This window comes from Phalangium opilio, unplaced genomic scaffold, assembly GCF_054372755.1.
Source record: "Phalangium opilio isolate 3A_F unplaced genomic scaffold, DU_Popi_V2 ptg000390l_1, whole genome shotgun sequence".
NCBI classification, from domain to species: domain Eukaryota; kingdom Metazoa; phylum Arthropoda; class Arachnida; order Opiliones; family Phalangiidae; genus Phalangium; species Phalangium opilio.
This window is the reverse complement of record NW_028324234.1, coordinates 8,110,739-8,129,070: the sequence shown is the minus strand read 5'-3', so window position 1 is coordinate 8,129,070 and position 18,332 is coordinate 8,110,739. Positions and strand designations below refer to the sequence as shown.

Sequence of the window (18,332 nt, the reverse complement as noted above, 5' to 3'; positions counted from 1 at the left end):
CACAAAGGTCTTTTTAGACCCAAAGTCCTAATGTTTGGTCTTACAAACGCGCCAGCGACGTTCCAACGCATGGTAAACGCCCTATTTTTAGATTTATCAGGTCGTGGCGTGTGTGCGTATCTGGATGACCTGATAATAGCCTCTCTAGACTTTGAAAGTCATTTGCAAACCCTCGGTGAAGTTTTTGATCGGCTGATGAAGGCCGGACTAACTATTAAAGCGTCAAAAACTCAGTTTTGCCAGGAAGAAGCAAAAATTTTAGGCCACATTGTTTCCGAATCTGGAATTCAGGTAGACCCCGAAAAGACGGCTACCATTCGAGAATTCCCCGCCCCCAAGAACGTTAGACAATTACGTCGCTTCTTGGGGATGGCTTCATATTACCGTCGTTTCGTAGAGAACTTTGCCAAGATTGCGAGCCCTTTAAACCATCTTTTACACAAAGATATTACCTGGAATTGGTCGGAGGAACAGGAAACCGTGTTTCAAATATTAAAATCTAAACTTGGTTCCGCGCCTATTCTCTGTACCCCAGATTATAATTTCCCTTTTATTGTCCACACGGACGCCTCAAATGTAGGCTTAGGGGCAGTTCTTAGTCAGAAAATAAACGGAAAGAAATGCGTCGTTCAATACGCCAGTACATCATTAAGTGCCGCCGAGCGAGAGGCATTAGGCGTTTTATTTGCAGTTGAAACTTTCCGACCCTATATAGAGGGAACGCATTTTGAACTTTTTACTGATAACAGCGCCCTTAAGTGGCTTCATAAGGCCCCAGACCCGACAGGCAAATTTGCCCGCTGGAACGCACGTCTCCAGTCGTTCGATTTAACCATCTCACACGTCCCCGGAAACAACAATGTTGTCGCGGACACACTATCCAGAATTCCAGAAGGTTTAGAGGAAGGACACATTTCTGCCCTTACTGCTACAGCACCCCAACCCCGTTTAGTCAAATTTGACAATCAGGAATTAATTGAAGCCCAGCGCGCCGATGAAAAATTAGGCCCACTAATCCACTATTTGGAAGATAATGAGTTGCCCCAGAATCAAGAACTTAGCGCCTGGATACAACTCAAGGCTCCCCAATGCGATATTAGAGACAAGATATTATTCAAAGACACCGGAACTATTGACCCCTATGGGTGGGATAATTTCAAAATACTCCTCCCGTCCGCTCTTAAAGCTAGACTTTTACATATTAGCCACGACATTCCCTCATCTGGCCATTTTGGAATCAAGAAAACGCTTAAAAGAATCCAAAGCCAATACACGTGGGACGGAATGACGTTGGATGTAGTGAATTATATTCGCTCTTGTTCCATCTGTCAAACTCACAAAGCACCAAACCAGCCCCCTCCAGGGTTAATGAAACCAAGCGAAATAGGTACCCCATGGGCAGTTTTATCTATTGACCTTAAAGGCCCCTTTCCACGTTCCAAACGAGGTTTTAAATACATCCTAGTCGTATCAGATTATCTCACCAAGTGGGTGGAGATCTTTCCACTAAAGAAAGCTACCACGCCACCTATTGTGCGCCACTTAGTGGACGATGTTTTCTCTAGGTATGGTCTCCCTGCCACCGTAGTAAGTGACAATGGAAGCCAGTTCATTAGCAACCTTTTTGAAAATGTGTTTGAAAAACTTCAAATCAAACACAGATGCACCTCGGTCTATTCGCCTCAGTCGAACCCTACCGAGCGTTATAATCGTACCATTGGCACGATGATATCATCCTATATTTATGGTAACCAGCAGGAATGGGACCGTGGTTTACAGCAGTTTGCCATGGCTATAAGATCCGCTGTCCAAGACAGTACGGGTTTTACCCCCTCTTTTCTTATGTTTGGGCGCGAAATGCGGACAGCCGCGACCCCTTTAACCACCCATAATCCCGATTATTATGACAATGGGGAGACATCTATGGTATATGGATTAACCATTCAACCAAAGATTCAAGCCGCTCTGAAAGAAGCTCAGGATAGCATTCGTAAAGCCCAGACCGCTCAAAAAGTCCAATATGATAAGCATCATAGAGATTTAGAGTTTGAAGTAGGCTCCCTAATTTATAAGAAAACCCATTATCTCTCCAACGCGTCAGAGTTTTTCTCTTCTAAACTTGCACCCCGTTATGATGGCCCGTATCGCCATCATGTTGCCATGACCATGGTCCACCCTTAAGGTGATTTAGTAATTAATTCATTTAAGCTAAGACGTAATTAAAAATTGTTATTCTTTGGCAACCCTGAAAAACCTCTTTTTATTATTTCATCAACCATTCGTAAAACCCCTAGACAACGAACCATATTTTAAATATCTGTTTTCCCCGCAAGCCCCAATAGTGTAAACTTAGCGGTCACCCGGGCATTTTTGAAGTAACCTTTGTAACAACCAACCAACTAGAAAAACATTATCTCTGCCCTTACATCACATCGTGAACGAAGAAAGCTAAGCCCCTTGAGTCTGGCGCCTTAGACCGCCCGGCCATCCTGACGTAGTTTTATGTAATTTGGACGTTTTAAAATTACATCTCTTCCAGTTATTTTCAAAAAGACATCGTGTCAGAAGTGGGATTCGAACCCACGCCCTCAAACGAGGACGAGAATACACAGATTCACATCGTGAACGAAGGAAGCTAAGCCCCTTGAGTCTGGCGCCTTAGACCGCTCGGCCATACTGACGTGGTTTTGTGTAATTTGGACGTTTCAAAATTACATCTCTTCTAGTTATTTTCATAAAACACATCGTGTCAGAAGTGGGATTCGAACCCACGCCCTCAAACGAGGACCAGAATACAGTGATTCACATCGTGAACGAAGGAAGCTAAGCCCCTTGAGTCTGGCACCTTAGGCCGCTCGGCCATCCTGACGTGGTTTTATGTAATTTGGACGTTTTAAAATTACATATCTTCCAGTTATTTTCAAAAAACACATCGTGTCAGCAGTGGGATTCGAAACCACGCCCTAAAACGAGGACGAGAATACACAGATTCACATCGTGAACGAAGGAAGCTAAGCCCCTTGAGTCTGGCACCATAGACCGCTCGGCCCTCCTGACGTGGTTTTATGTAATTTGGACGTTTTATAGTTTCATCTCTTCCAGTTATTTTCATAAAACACATCGTGTCAGAAGTGGGATACGAACCCACGCCCTCAAACGAGGACCAGAATACACTGATTCACATCGTGAACGAAGGAAGCTAAGCCCCTTGAGTCTGGCGCCTTAGACCGCTCGGCCATCCTAACGTAGTTTTATGTAATTTGGACGTTTTAAAATTACATCTCTTCCAGTTATTTTCATAAAACACATCGTGTCAGAAGTGTGATTCGAACCCACGCCCTCAAACGAGGACCAGAATACACAGATTCACATCGTGAACGAAGGAAGCTAAGCCCATTGAGTCTGGCGCCTTAGACCGCTCGGCCATACTGACGTGGTTTTATGTAATTTGGACGTTTTAAAGTTACATCTCTTCCAGTTATTTTCATAAAACACATCGTGTCAGAAGTGGGATTCGAACCCACGCCCTCAAACGAGGACCAGAATACACAGATTCACATCGTGAACGAAGTAAGCTAAGCCTGTTGAGTCTGGCGCCTTAGACCGCTCGGCCCCCCTTACGTGGTTTTATGTAATTTGGACGTTTTAAAATTACATCTCTTCCAGTTATTTTCATAAAACACATCGTGCCAGAAGTGGGATTCGAACCCACGCCCTCAAACGAGGACAAGAGTACACAGATTCACATCGTGAACGAAGGAAGCTAAGCCCCTTGAGTCTGTCGCCTTAGACCGCTCGACCATCCTGACGTGGTTTTATGTAATTTGGACGTTTTAAAATTACATCTCTTCCAGTTATTTTCAAAAAACACATCGTGTCAGAAGTGGGATTCGAACCCACGCCCTCAAACGAGGACGAGAATACAGTGATTCACATCGTGAACGAAGGAAGCTAAGCCCCTTGAGTCGGGCACCTTAGGCCGCTCGGCCATCCTGTTGTGGTTTTATGTAATTCGGACGTTTTAAAATTACATCTCTTCCAGTTATTTTCATAAAACACATCGTGCCAGAAGTGGGATTCGAACCCACGCCCTCAAACGAGGACAAGAGTACACAGATTCACATCGTGAACGAAGGAAGCTAAGCCCCTTGAGTCTGTCGCCTTAGACCGCTCGGACATCCTGACGTGGTTTTATGTAATTTGGACGTTTTAAAATTACATATCTTCCAGTTATTTTCAAAAAACACATCGTGTCAGCAGTGGGATTCGAAACCACGCCCTAAAACGAGGACGAGAATACACAGATTCACATCGTGAACGAAGGAAGCTAAGCCCCTTGAGTCTGGCACCATAGACCACTCGGCCCTCCTGACGTGGTTTTATGTGATTTGGACGTTTTAAAGTTTCATCTCTTCCAGTTATTTTCATAAAACACATCGTGTCAGAAGTGGGATACGAACCCACGCCCTCAAACGAGGACCAGAATACACAGATTCATATCGTGAACGAAGGAAGCTAAGCCCCTTGAGTCTGGCGCCTTAGACCGCTCGGCCATCCTGACGTAGTTTTATGTAATTTGGACGTTTTAAAATTACATCTCTTCCAGTTATTTTCATAAAACACATCGTGTCAGAAGTGGGATTCGAACCCACGCCCTCAAACGAGGACGAGAATACACAGATTCACATCGTGAGTGAAGGAAGCAAACCCCTTGAGTCTGGCGCCCTATACCGCTCGGCCATCCTGACGTGGTTTTATGTGATTTAGACGTTTTAAAATTACATCTCTTCCAGTTATTTTCATAAAACACATCCTGTCAGAAGTGGGATTCGAACCCACGCCCTCAAAAGAGGACCAGAATACAGCAATTCACATCGTGAACGAGGGAAGCTAAGCCCCTTGAGTCTGGCACCTTGGGCCGCTCGGCCATCCTGACGTGGTTTTTTGTAATTTGGACGTTTTAAAATTACATCTCTTCCAGTTATATTCAAAAAACACATCGTGTCAGAAGTGGGATTTGTTACGTTCATCGATTAAATAATGAGGGCATGATTTAATAATGAAAGGTTTAGTTTAATGATTAATACTTAAAGTTACATTGTTGTGAAACATGGTACTCGATACTTTTAACTATGTAGTTCCATTCCCGAGCAGAGAGTGCCTACAGAGAGAATTAAGTAGGGAGCGGAAGCTATAGCCTTTGACAGTGCAAAACGGGATGTAGCGCAAAACAAGTGGGCTACGTTGCTATTTTCTCTGTTTCTGTACAATCTCTTTTCCGGTCACATGACTTTGTTTTAAAAGCAAGTGTTTTACTGGTTGTAAAGTGTTGGGGGTGTGGCACTGTGTGAACCAACCAGCAGCAGCCTCTGGCAGTAGCAGACCTGAGCGCGTAACCATCGAAACCTGTCGGTTCGTGTTTCAATCACATTTAATTTCTCAAATGTTAAAACTAACGTTTAATTGTACCAAGTACTATTTAGAAGATAAAATGTGACGTTATAATTACTCCTTATAAAAAGAAGTTAATATTTAATAGTAATTCTAACAGGGGTTAATCGTTGGAAAAAGGTTTTGTAAGAAGTCCAAGGCTTAGAGTAGAGGCTTCTGACAGTGACAGAGAAAGTCGCGATATTTGGATTTTTGACACGGAATAACGTTAAAACTTACGTTTAATCGTAACAAGTACTATTTAGAAGATAAAAGGTGAAGTTTTAATTACTCCTTATAAAAAGAATTTAATATTTAATAGTAATTCTAACAGTAGTAATTCTGACAGTGACAGAGAGCGTCGCGATATTTGGATTTTTGACACGCAATAATAATGCGAATTGTTTGTAAATATGGCTCTTGCTCGTCTAAACAAACTTCATGTTACATCTCTTCCAGTTATTTTCATAAAACACATCGTGTCAGAAGTGGGATTCGAACCCACGCCCTCAAACGCGGACCAGAATTCAAAGATTCACATCGTAAACGAAGGAAGCTAAGCCCCTTGAGTCTGGCGCCTTAGACCGCTCGGCCCTCCTGACGTGGTTTTATGTAATATGGACGTTTTAAAATTACATCTCTTCCAGTTATTTTCATAAAACACATCGTGTCAGAAGTGGGACTCGAAAACACCCCCGCAAACGAAGACCAGAATACAGCGATTCACATCGTGAACCAATGAAACTAAGAACCCTTGAGTCTGTCGCCTAAGACCGCTCGGCCATCCTGTTGTGGTTTTATGTAATTTGGACGTTTTAAAATTACATCTCTTCCAGTTATTTTCATAAAACACATCGTGTCAGAAGTGGGATTCGAACCCACGCCCTCAAACGAGGACCAGAATACAGCGATTCACATCGTGAACGAAGGAAGCTAAGCCCCTTGAGTCTGGCGCCTTAGACCGCTCGGCCCTCCTGACGTGGTTTTATGTAATTTGGACGTTTTAAAATTACATCTCTTCCAGTTATTTTCATAAAACACATCGTGTCAGAAGTGGGATTCGAACCCACGCCCTAAAACGAGGACGAGAATACACAAATTCACATCGTGAACGAAGGAAGCTAAGCCCCTTGAGTCTGTCGCCTTAGACAGCTCGGCCATCCTGTTGTGGTATTTGGTAATTTGGACGTTTTAAAATTACATCTCTTCCAGTTATTTTCAAAAAACACATCGTGTCAGAAGTGGGATTCGAACCCACGCCCTCAAACGAGGACGAGAATACAGTGATTCACATCGTGAACGAAGGAAGCTAAGCCCCTTGAGTCTGGCGCCTTAGACCGCTCGGCCATCCTGACGTAGTTTTATGTAATTTGGACGTTTTAAAATTACATCTCTTCCAGTTATTTTCATAAAACACATCGTGTCAGAAGTGGGATTCGAACCCACGCCCTCAAACGAGGACGAGAATACACAGATTCACATCGTGAGTGAAGGAAGCAAACCCCTTGAGTCTGGCGCCCTAGACCGCTCGGCCATCCTGACGTGGTTTTATGTGATTTAGACGTTTTAAAATTACATCTCTTCCAGTTATTTTCATAAAACACATCGTGTCAGAAGTGGGATTCGAACCCACGCCCTCAAAAGAGGACCAGAATACAGCGATTCACATCGTGAACGAAGGAAGCTAAGCCCCTTGAGTCTGGCACCTTGGGCCGCTCGGCCATCCTGACGTGGTTTTTTGTAATTTGGACGTTTTAAAATTACATCTCTTCCAGTTATATTCAAAAAACACATCGTGTCAGAAGTGGGATTTGTTACGTTCATCGATTAAATAATGAGGGCATGATTTAATTCTAGAGGGCCGGTAGGCCCTTCTAGATAAGATCCCACACCCTCCCTTAATGTTAAATGAAAATTCACAGATTTTCGCCGATTTTCCCATAGGAATAACATGGGGTTTTTGGTGCTCCTGTACATCGAATCATTTAAAAACTAAAGCGAAGTTACGTTTCGGAATACTTTCAAATTAACAAGTAACTATTCAAGGTGTGCCTTTTTCAAGTTTCATCAAAATTAATTAAGTCTAAGTATGTTAATTTAATTAAAAATGTAAGTACCTCAAAAGATTATTCTACAGCAGACGACGCTAATTGTTCATTACTCTACAGTAGACGACGCTAATTTGCCCTTTCACCGCCTTGAAACTTTAACTTGATATTTTTCAATAAATATAACACTATATTTATTAAAAATTTCTTTGGCGGGTCTATTTTTCGTTTAATTATGTGTCTCGGTTGAAATTATATACTTAAGATACCTTTTTAATTTATATTTTAGATGTTAGTTTCGACCAAGGCTTAAGTTGCCTTACTTAGGCCATGGATTTATAATAGAAGCTTACGCTTCATGGATATTTCACTGTAGCCTTCAGTAAGGCATAAGGATAGATGGATCAGTGTTGGAAATAAGGATTTTTTTTTTAAACTGGACCTGTGGCCTAGGTATTTTTATTAAAACAACTGGCCACGGTGCCACTCACTGTAAACGTACAAGGGCAGTGAACGCAATGTCATGGATAATTGTAATCGTAGAGTGGACTGTAAAAGATACGGATTTGATAGTTTAAAAATCGTGGCAGGATGTTGGTTTTGAAGTTGACTATTAAGCTCGGGTTCTAAAACGAATTGTGAGCCGTATCTTATAAGAATTAGTAGAAGTGTAGAACCATTTTTAACCTCGTCCTGGAAGTGAAAAATTTCGCATTTCAGGCAAAAAATTGTTTTATAATAGATTAATACAAATGCAGACTGAAGGAACAGATATTATATAAAAAAGGACTTGGTTTGCCCAAGCCTGAAAAACAAAACGATAAGAGTTTTTTCCAGTTGACTGAAGCGCGGATATTTTATTTTTCTATATAATTTTAAAGACAATCCGTATTTTACTACTCTTTAGAATTTTATTGAATCTCCTGATTTTACTGGTAATGGATTTATTTCCTATAAATTAATTGAAATAAAAAATTACTTATCTCAGATTTTTCAACAATTCCATTTTCGTAAAATTTTATCCTGAAAAATCTGAGATAAGTAATTTTTTATTTCAATTAATTTATAGGAAATAAATCCATTACCAGTAAAATCAGGAGATTGAATTAAATTCTAAAGAGTAGTAAAATACGGATTGTCTTTAAAATTATATAGAAAAATAAAATATCCGCGCTTCAGTCAACTGGAAAAAACTCTTATCGTTTTGTTTTTCAGGCTTGGGCAAACCAAGTCCTTTTTTATATAATAATGAAAGGTTTAGTTTAATGATTAATACTTAAAGTTACATTGTTGTGAAACATGGTACTCGATTCTTTTAACTATGTAGTTCCATTCCCGAGCAGAGAGTGCCTACAGAGAGAATTAAGTAGGGAGCGGAAGCTATAGCCTTTGACAGTGCAAAACGGGATGTAGCGCAAAACAAGTGGGCTACGTTGCTATTTTCTCTGTTTCTGTACAATCTCTTTTCCGGTCACATGACTTTGTTTTAAAAGCAAGTGTTTTACTGGTTGTAAAGTGTTGGGGGTGTGGCACTGTGTGAACCAACCAGCAGCAGCCTCTGGCAGTAGCAGACCTGAGCGCGTAACCATCGAAACCTGTCGGTTCGTGTTTCAATCACATTTAATTTCTCAAATGTTAAAACTAACGTTTAATTGTACCAAGTACTATTTAGAAGATAAAATGTGACGTTATAATTACTCCTTATAAAAAGAAGTTAATATTTAATAGTAATTCTAACAGGGGTTAATCGTTGGAAAAAGGTTTTGTAAGAAGTCCAAGGCTTAGAGTAGAGGCTTCTGACAGTGACAGAGAAAGTCGCGATATTTGGATTTTTGACACGGAATAACGTTAAAACTTACGTTTAATCGTAACAAGTACTATTTAGAAGATAAAAGGTGAAGTTTTAATTACTCCTTATAAAAAGAATTTAATATTTAATAGTAATTCTAACAGTAGTAATTCTGACAGTGACAGAGAGCGTCGCGATATTTGGATTTTTGACACGCAATAATAATGCGAATTGTTTGTAAATATGGCTCTTGCTCGTCTAAACAAACTTCATGTTACATCTCTTCCAGTTATTTTCATAAAACACATCGTGTCAGAAGTGGGATTCGAACCCACGCCCTCAAACGCGGACCAGAATTCAAAGATTCACATCGTAAACGAAGGAAGCTAAGCCCCTTGAGTCTGGCGCCTTAGACCGCTCGGCCCTCCTGACGTGGTTTTATGTAATATGGACGTTTTAAAATTACATCTCTTCCAGTTATTTTCATAAAACACATCGTGTCAGAAGTGGGACTCGAAAACACCCCCGCAAACGAAGACCAGAATACAGCGATTCACATCGTGAACCAATGAAACTAAGAACCCTTGAGTCTGTCGCCTAAGACCGCTCGGCCATCCTGTTGTGGTTTTATGTAATTTGGACGTTTTAAAATTACATCTCTTCCAGTTATTTTCATAAAACACATCGTGTCAGAAGTGGGATTCGAACCCACGCCCTCAAACGAGGACCAGAATACAGCGATTCACATCGTGAACGAAGGAAGCTAAGCCCCTTGAGTCTGGCGCCTTAGACCGCTCGGCCCTCCTGACGTGGTTTTATGTAATTTGGACGTTTTAAAATTACATCTCTTCCAGTTATTTTCATAAAACACATCGTGTCAGAAGTGGGATTCGAACCCACGCCCTAAAACGAGGACGAGAATACACAAATTCACATCGTGAACGAAGGAAGCTAAGCCCCTTGAGTCTGTCGCCTTAGACAGCTCGGCCATCCTGTTGTGGTATTTGGTAATTTGGACGTTTTAAAATTACATCTCTTCCAGTTATTTTCAAAAAACACATCGTGTCAGAAGTGGGATTCGAACCCACGCCCTCAAACGAGGACGAGAATACAGTGATTCACATCGTGAACGAAGGAAGCTAAGCCCCTTGAGTCTGGCACCTTAGGCCGCTCGGCCATCCTGACGTGGTTTTATGTAATTTGGACGTTTTTAAATTACATCTCTTCCAGTTATTTTCATAAAACACATCGTGTCAGAAGTGGGATACGAACCCACGCCCTCAAACGAGGACCAGAATACACAGATTCACATCGTGAACGAAGGAAGCTAAGCCCCTTGACTCTGGCGCCTTAGACCGCTCGGCCATCCTGTTGTGGCCTTATGTAATTTTGACGTTTTAAAATTACATCTCTTCCAGTTATTTTCATAAAACACATCGTGTCAGAAGTGGGATTCGAACCCACGCCCTCAAACGCGGACCAGAATACAAAGATTCACATCGTAAACGAAGGAAGCTAAGCCCCTTGAGTCTGGCGCCTTAGACCGCTCGGCCCTCCTGACGTGGTTTTATGTAATATGGACGTTTTAAAATTACATCTCTTCCAGTTATTTTCATAAAACACATCGTGTCAGAAGTGGGACTCGAAAACACCCCCGCAAACGAAGACCAGAATACAGCGATTCACATCGTGAACCAATGAAACTAAGAACCCTTGAGTCTGTCGCCTAAGACCGCTCGGCCATCCTGTTGTGGTTTTATGTAATTTGGACGTTTTAAAATTACATCTCTTCCAGTTATTTTCAAAAAACACATCGTGTCAGAAGTGGGATTCGAACCCACGCCCTCAAACGAGGACGAGAATGCAGTGATTCACATCGTGAACGAAGGAAGCTAAGCCCCTTGAGTCTGGCACCTTAGGCCGCTCGGCCATCCTGACGTGGTTTTATGTAATTTGGACGTTTTTAAATTACATCTCTTCCAGTTATTTTCATAAAACACATCGTGTCAGAAGTGGGATTCGAACCCACGCCCTCAAACGAGGACCAGAATACAGCGATTCACATCGTGAACGAAGGAAGCTAAGCCCCTTGAGTCTGGCGCCTTAGACCGCTCGGCCCTCCTGACGTGGTTTTATGTAATTTGGACGTTTTAAAATTACATCTCTTCCAGTTATTTTCAAAAAACACATCGTGTCAGAAGTGGGATTCGAACCCACGCCCTCAAACGAGGACGAGAATACAGTGATTCACATCGTGAACGAAGGAAGCTAAGCCCCTTGAGTCTGGCACCTTAGGCCGCTCGGCCATCCTGACGTGGTTTTATGTAATTTGGACGTTTTTAAATTACATCTCTTCCAGTTATTTTCATAAAACACATCGTGTCAGAAGTGGGATACGAACCCACGCCCTCAAACGAGGACCAGAATACACAGATTCACATCGTGAACGAAGGAAGCTAAGCCCCTTGACTCTGGCGCCTTAGACCGCTCGGCCATCCTGTTGTGGCCTTATGTAATTTTGACGTTTTAAAATTACATCTCTTCCAGTTATTTTCATAAAACACATCGTGTCAGAAGTGGGATTCGAACCCACGCCCTCAAACGCGGACCAGAATTCAAAGATTCACATCGTAAACGAAGGAAGCTAAGCCCCTTGAGTCTGGCGCCTTAGACCGCTCGGCCCTCCTGACGTGGTTTTATGTAATATGGACGTTTTAAAATTACATCTCTTCCAGTTATTTTCATAAAACACATCGTGTCAGAAGTGGGACTCGAAAACACCCCCGCAAACGAAGACCAGAATACAGCGATTCACATCGTGAACCAATGAAACTAAGAACCCTTGAGTCTGTCGCCTAAGACCGCTCGGCCATCCTGTTGTGGTTTTATGTAATTTGGACGTTTTAAAATTACATCTCTTCCAGTTATTTTCAAAAAACACATCGTGTCAGAAGTGGGATTCGAACCCACGCCCTCAAACGAGGACGAGAATGCAGTGATTCACATCGTGAACGAAGGAAGCTAAGCCCCTTGAGTCTGGCACCTTAGGCCGCTCGGCCATCCTGACGTGGTTTTATGTAATTTGGACGTTTTTAAATTACATCTCTTCCAGTTATTTTCATAAAACACATCGTGTCAGAAGTGGGATTCGAACCCACGCCCTCAAACGAGGACCAGAATACAGCGATTCACATCGTGAACGAAGGAAGCTAAGCCCCTTGAGTCTGGCGCCTTAGACCGCTCGGCCCTCCTGACGTGGTTTTATGTAATTTGGACGTTTTAAAATTACATCTCTTCCAGTTATTTTCAAAAAACACATCGTGTCAGAAGTGGGATTCGAACCCACGCCCTCAAACGAGGACGAGAATACAGTGATTCACATCGTGAACGAAGGAAGCTAAGCCCCTTGAGTCTGGCACCTTAGGCCGCTCGGCCATCCTGACGTGGTTTTATGTAATTTGGACGTTTTTAAATTACATCTCTTCCAGTTATTTTCATAAAACACATCGTGTCAGAAGTGGGATACGAACCCACGCCCTCAAACGAGGAACAGAATACACAGATTCACATCGTGAACGAAGGAAGCTAAGCCCCTTGACTCTGGCGCCTTAGACCGCTCGGCCATCCTGTTGTGGCCTTATGTAATTTTGACGTTTTAAAATTACATCTCTTCCAGTTATTTTCATAAAACACATCGTGTCAGAAGTGGGATTCGAACCCACGCCCTCAAACGCGGACCAGAATTCAAAGATTCACATCGTAAACGAAGGAAGCTAAGCCCCTTGAGTCTGGCGCCTTAGACCGCTCGGCCCTCCTGACGTGGTTTTATGTAATATGGACGTTTTAAAATTACATCTCTTCCAGTTATTTTCATAAAACACATCGTGTCAGAAGTGGGACTCGAAAACACCCCCGCAAACGAAGACCAGAATACAGCGATTCACATCGTGAACCAATGAAACTAAGAACCCTTGAGTCTGTCGCCTAAGACCGCTCGGCCATCCTGTTGTGGTTTTATGTAATTTGGACGTTTTAAAATTACATCTCTTCCAGTTATTTTCATAAAACACATCGTGTCAGAAGTGGGATTCGAACCCACGCCCTCAAACGAGGACCAGAATACAGCGATTCACATCGTGAACGAAGGAAGCTAAGCCCCTTGAGTCTGGCGCCTTAGACCGCTCGGCCCTCCTGACGTGGTTTTATGTAATTTGGACGTTTTAAAATTACATCTCTTCCAGTTATTTTCATAAAACACATCGTGTCAGAAGTGGGATTCGAACCCACGCCCTAAAACGAGGACGAGAATACACAAATTCACATCGTGAACGAAGGAAGCTAAGCCCCTTGAGTCTGTCGCCTTAGACAGCTCGGCCATCCTGTTGTGGTATTTGGTAATTTGGACGTTTTAAAATTACATCTCTTCCAGTTATTTTCAAAAAACACATCGTGTCAGAAGTGGGATTCGAACCCACGCCCTCAAACGAGGACGAGAATACAGTGATTCACATCGTGAACGAAGGAAGCTAAGCCCCTTGAGTCTGGCGCCTTAGACCGCTCGGCCATCCTGACGTAGTTTTATGTAATTTGGACGTTTTAAAATTACATCTCTTCCAGTTATTTTCATAAAACACATCGTGTCAGAAGTGGGATTCGAACCCACGCCCTCAAACGAGGACGAGAATACACAGATTCACATCGTGAGTGAAGGAAGCAAACCCCTTGAGTCTGGCGCCCTAGACCGCTCGGCCATCCTGACGTGGTTTTATGTGATTTAGACGTTTTAAAATTACATCTCTTCCAGTTATTTTCATAAAACACATCGTGTCAGAAGTGGGATTCGAACCCACGCCCTCAAAAGAGGACCAGAATACAGCGATTCACATCGTGAACGAAGGAAGCTAAGCCCCTTGAGTCTGGCACCTTGGGCCGCTCGGCCATCCTGACGTGGTTTTTTGTAATTTGGACGTTTTAAAATTACATCTCTTCCAGTTATATTCAAAAAACACATCGTGTCAGAAGTGGGATTTGTTACGTTCATCGATTAAATAATGAGGGCATGATTTAATAATGAAAGGTTTAGTTTAATGATTAATACTTAAAGTTACATTGTTGTGAAACATGGTACTCGATTCTTTTAACTATGTAGTTCCATTCCCGAGCAGAGAGTGCCTACAGAGAGAATTAAGTAGGGAGCGGAAGCTATAGCCTTTGACAGTGCAAAACGGGATGTAGCGCAAAACAAGTGGGCTACGTTGCTATTTTATCTGTTTCTGTACAATCTCTTTTCCGGTCACATGACTTTGTTTTAAAAGCAAGTGTTTTACTGGTTGTAAAGTGTTGGGGGTGTGGCACTGTGTGAACCAACCAGCAGCAGCCTCTGGCAGTAGCAGACCTGAGCGCGTAACCATCGAAACCTGTCGGTTCGTGTTTCAATCACATTTAATTTCTCAAATGTTAAAACTAACGTTTAATTGTACCAAGTACTATTTAGAAGATAAAATGTGACGTTATAATTACTCCTTATAAAAAGAAGTTAATATTTAATAGTAATTCTAACAGGGGTTAATCGTTGGAAAAAGGTTTTGTAAGAAGTCCAAGGCTTAGAGTAGAGGCTTCTGACAGTGACAGAGAAAGTCGCGATATTTGGATTTTTGACACGGAATAACGTTAAAACTTACGTTTAATAGTAACAAGTACTATTTAGAAGATAAAAGGTGAAGTTTTAATTACTCCTTATAAAAAGAATTTAATATTTAATAGTAATTCTAACAGTAGTAATTCTGACAGTGACAGAGAGCGTCGCGATATTTGGATTTTTGACACGCAATAATAATGCGAATTGTTTGTAAATATGGCTCTTGCTCGTCTAAACAAACTTCATGTTACATCTCTTCCAGTTATTTTCATAAAACACATCGTGTCAGAAGTGGGATTCGAACCCACGCCCTCAAACGCGGACCAGAATTCAAAGATTCACATCGTAAACGAAGGAAGCTAAGCCCCTTGAGTCTGGCGCCTTAGACCGCTCGGCCCTCCTGACGTGGTTTTATGTAATATGGACGTTTTAAAATTACATGTCTTCCAGTTATTTTCATAAAACACATCGTGTCAGAAGTGGGACTCGAAAACACCCCCGCAAACGAAGACCAGAATACAGCGATTCACATCGTGAACCAATGAAACTAAGAACCCTTGAGTCTGTCGCCTAAGACCGCTCGGCCATCCTGTTGTGGTTTTATGTAATTTGGACGTTTTAAAATTACATCTCTTCCAGTTATTTTCATAAAACACATCGTGTCAGAAGTGAGATTCGAACCCACGCCCTCAAACGAGGACCAGAATACAGCGATTCACATCGTGAACGAAGGAAGCTAAGCCCCTTGAGTCTGGCGCCTTAGACCGCTCGGCCCTCCTGACGTGGTTTTATGTAATTTGGACGTTTTAAAATTACATCTCTTCCAGTTATTTTCATAAAACACATCGTGTCAGAAGTGGGATTCGAACCCACGCCCTAAAACGAGGACGAGAATACACAAATTCACATCGTGAACGAAGGAAGCTAAGCCCCTTGAGTCTGTCGCCTTAGACAGCTCGGCCATCCTGTTGTGGTATTTGGTAATTTGGACGTTTTAAAATTACATCTCTTCCAGTTATTTTCAAAAAAAACATCGTGTCAGAAGTGGGATTCGAACCCACGCCCTCAAACGAGGACGAGAATACAGTGATTCACATCGTGAACGAAGGAAGCTAAGCCCCTTGAGTCTGGCACCTTAGGCCGCTCGGCCATCCTGACGTGGTTTTATGTAATTTGGACGTTTTTAAATTACATCTCTTCCAGTTATTTTCATAAAACACATCGTGTCAGAAGTGGGATACGAACCCACGCCCTCAAACGAGGACCAGAATACACAGATTCACATCGTGAACGAAGGAAGCTAAGCCCCTTGACTCTGGCGCCTTAGACCGCTCGGCCATCCTGTTGTGGCCTTATGTAATTTTGACGTTTTAAAATTACATCTCTTCCAGTTATTTTCATAAAACACATCGTGTCAGAAGTGGGATTCGAACCCACGCCCTCAAACGCGGACCAGAATTCAAAGATTCACATCGTAAACGAAGGAAGCTAAGCCCCTTGAGTCTGGCGCCTTAGACCGCTCGGCCCTCCTGACGTGGTTTTATGTAATATGGACGTTTTAAAATTACATCTCTTCCAGTTATTTTCATAAAACACATCGTGTCAGAAGTGGGACTCGAAAACACCCCCGCAAACGAAGACCAGAATACAGCGATTCACATCGTGAACCAATGAAACTAAGAACCCTTGAGTCTGTCGCCTAAGACCGCTCGGCCATCCTGTTGTGGTTTTATGTAATTTGGACGTTTTAAAATTACATCTCTTCCAGTTATTTTCAAAAAACACATCGTGTCAGAAGTGGGATTCGAACCCACGCCCTCAAACGAGGACCAGAATACAGCGATTCACATCGTGAACGAAGGAAGCTAAGCCCCTTGAGTCTGGCGCCTTAGACCGCTCGGCCCTCCTGACGTGGTTTTATGTAATTTGGACGTTTTAAAATTACATCTCTTCCAGTTATTTTCAAAAAACACATCGTGTCAGAAGTGGGATTCGAACCCACGCCCTCAAACGAGGACGAGAATACAGTGATTCACATCGTGAACGAAGGAAGCTAAGCCCCTTGAGTCTGGCACCTTAGGCCGCTCGGCCATCCTGACGTGGTTTTATGTAATTTGGACGTTTTTAAATTACATCTCTTCCAGTTATTTTCATAAAACACATCGTGTCAGAAGTGGGATACGAACCCACGCCCTCAAACGAGGACCAGAATACACAGATTCACATCGTGAACGAAGGAAGCTAAGCCCCTTGACTCTGGCGCCTTAGACCGCTCGGCCATCCTGTTGTGGCCTTATGTAATTTTGACGTTTTAAAATTACATCTCTTCCAGTTATTTTCATAAAACACATCGTGTCAGAAGTGGGATTCGAACCCACGCCCTCAAACGCGGACCAGAATTCAAAGATTCACATCGTAAACGAAGGAAGCTAAGCCCCTTGAGTCTGGCGCCTTAGACCGCTCGGCCCTCCTGACGTGGTTTTATGTAATATGGACGTTTTAAAATTACATCTCTTCCAGTTATTTTCATAAAACACATCGTGTCAGAAGTGGGACTCGAAAACACCCCCGCAAACGAAGACCAGAATACAGCGATTCACATCGTGAACCAATGAAACTAAGAACCCTTGAGTCTGTCGCCTAAGACCGCTCGGCCATCCTGTTGTGGTTTTATGTAATTTGGACGTTTTAAAATTACATCTCTTCCAGTTATTTTCAAAAAACACATCGTGTCAGAAGTGGGATTCGAACCCACGCCCTCAAACGAGGACGAGAATGCAGTGATTCACATCGTGAACGAAGGAAGCTAAGCCCCTTGAGTCTGGCACCTTAGGCCGGTCGGCCATCCTGACGTGGTTTTATGTAATTTGGACGTTTTTAAATTACATCTCTTCCAGTTATTTTCATAAAACACATCGTGTCAGAAGTGGGATTCGAACCCACGCCCTCAAACGAGGACCAGAATACAGCGATTCACATCGTGAACGAAGGAAGCTAAGCCCCTTGAGTCTGGCGCCTTAGACCGCTCGGCCCTCCTGACGTGGTTTTATGTAATTTGGACGTTTTAAAATTACATCTCTTCCAGTTATTTTCAAAAAACACATCGTGTCAGAAGTGGGATTCGAACCCACGCCCTCAAACGAGGACGAGAATACAGTGATTCACATCGTGAACGAAGGAAGCTAAGCCCCTTGAGTCTGGCACCTTAGGCCGCTCGGCCATCCTGACGTGGTTTTATGTAATTTGGACGTTTTTAAATTACATCTCTTCCAGTTATTTTCATAAAACACATCGTGTCAGAAGTGGGATACGAACCCACGCCCTCAAACGAGGACCAGAATACACAGATTCACATCGTGAACGAAGGAAGCTAAGCCCCTTGACTCTGGCGCCTTAGACCGCTCGGCCATCCTGTTGTGGCCTTATG

The 18,332-nt window shown here is 42.6% G+C and overlaps 2 long non-coding RNA genes and 3 other non-coding genes across 5 annotated transcripts; 2 read left to right on the top strand and 3 right to left on the bottom strand.

Annotated features, from left to right (window-relative positions):
- Positions 1 to 4,814: 4,814 nt before the first annotated feature.
- Positions 4,815 to 4,936, bottom strand: TRNAL-CAA (transfer RNA leucine (anticodon CAA)). The gene is made up of 2 exons: positions 4,899 to 4,936; positions 4,815 to 4,860 (listed from the first exon to the last, which is right to left on the bottom strand). It is a non-coding gene; the product is annotated as a tRNA-Leu (tRNA).
- A 220-nt stretch (positions 4,937 to 5,156) lies between these two features.
- Positions 5,157 to 5,872, top strand: LOC149597061 (uncharacterized). The gene is made up of 3 exons (XR_016379402.1): positions 5,157 to 5,412; positions 5,552 to 5,706; positions 5,780 to 5,872. It is a non-coding gene; the product is annotated as an uncharacterized LOC149597061 (long non-coding RNA).
- Positions 5,873 to 7,038: 1,166 nt separating this feature from the next.
- On the bottom strand, positions 7,039 to 7,160 carry TRNAL-CAA (transfer RNA leucine (anticodon CAA)). The gene is made up of 2 exons: positions 7,123 to 7,160; positions 7,039 to 7,084 (listed from the first exon to the last, which is right to left on the bottom strand). It is a non-coding gene; the product is annotated as a tRNA-Leu (tRNA).
- A 1,668-nt stretch (positions 7,161 to 8,828) lies between these two features.
- On the top strand, positions 8,829 to 9,539 carry LOC149597059 (uncharacterized). Its single transcript, XR_016379404.1, has 3 exons — positions 8,829 to 9,079; positions 9,219 to 9,373; positions 9,447 to 9,539. It is a non-coding gene; the product is annotated as an uncharacterized LOC149597059 (long non-coding RNA).
- Positions 9,540 to 14,092: 4,553 nt separating this feature from the next.
- On the bottom strand, positions 14,093 to 14,214 carry TRNAL-CAA (transfer RNA leucine (anticodon CAA)). The gene is made up of 2 exons: positions 14,177 to 14,214; positions 14,093 to 14,138 (listed from the first exon to the last, which is right to left on the bottom strand). It is a non-coding gene; the product is annotated as a tRNA-Leu (tRNA).
- Positions 14,215 to 18,332: the final 4,118 nt, after the last annotated feature.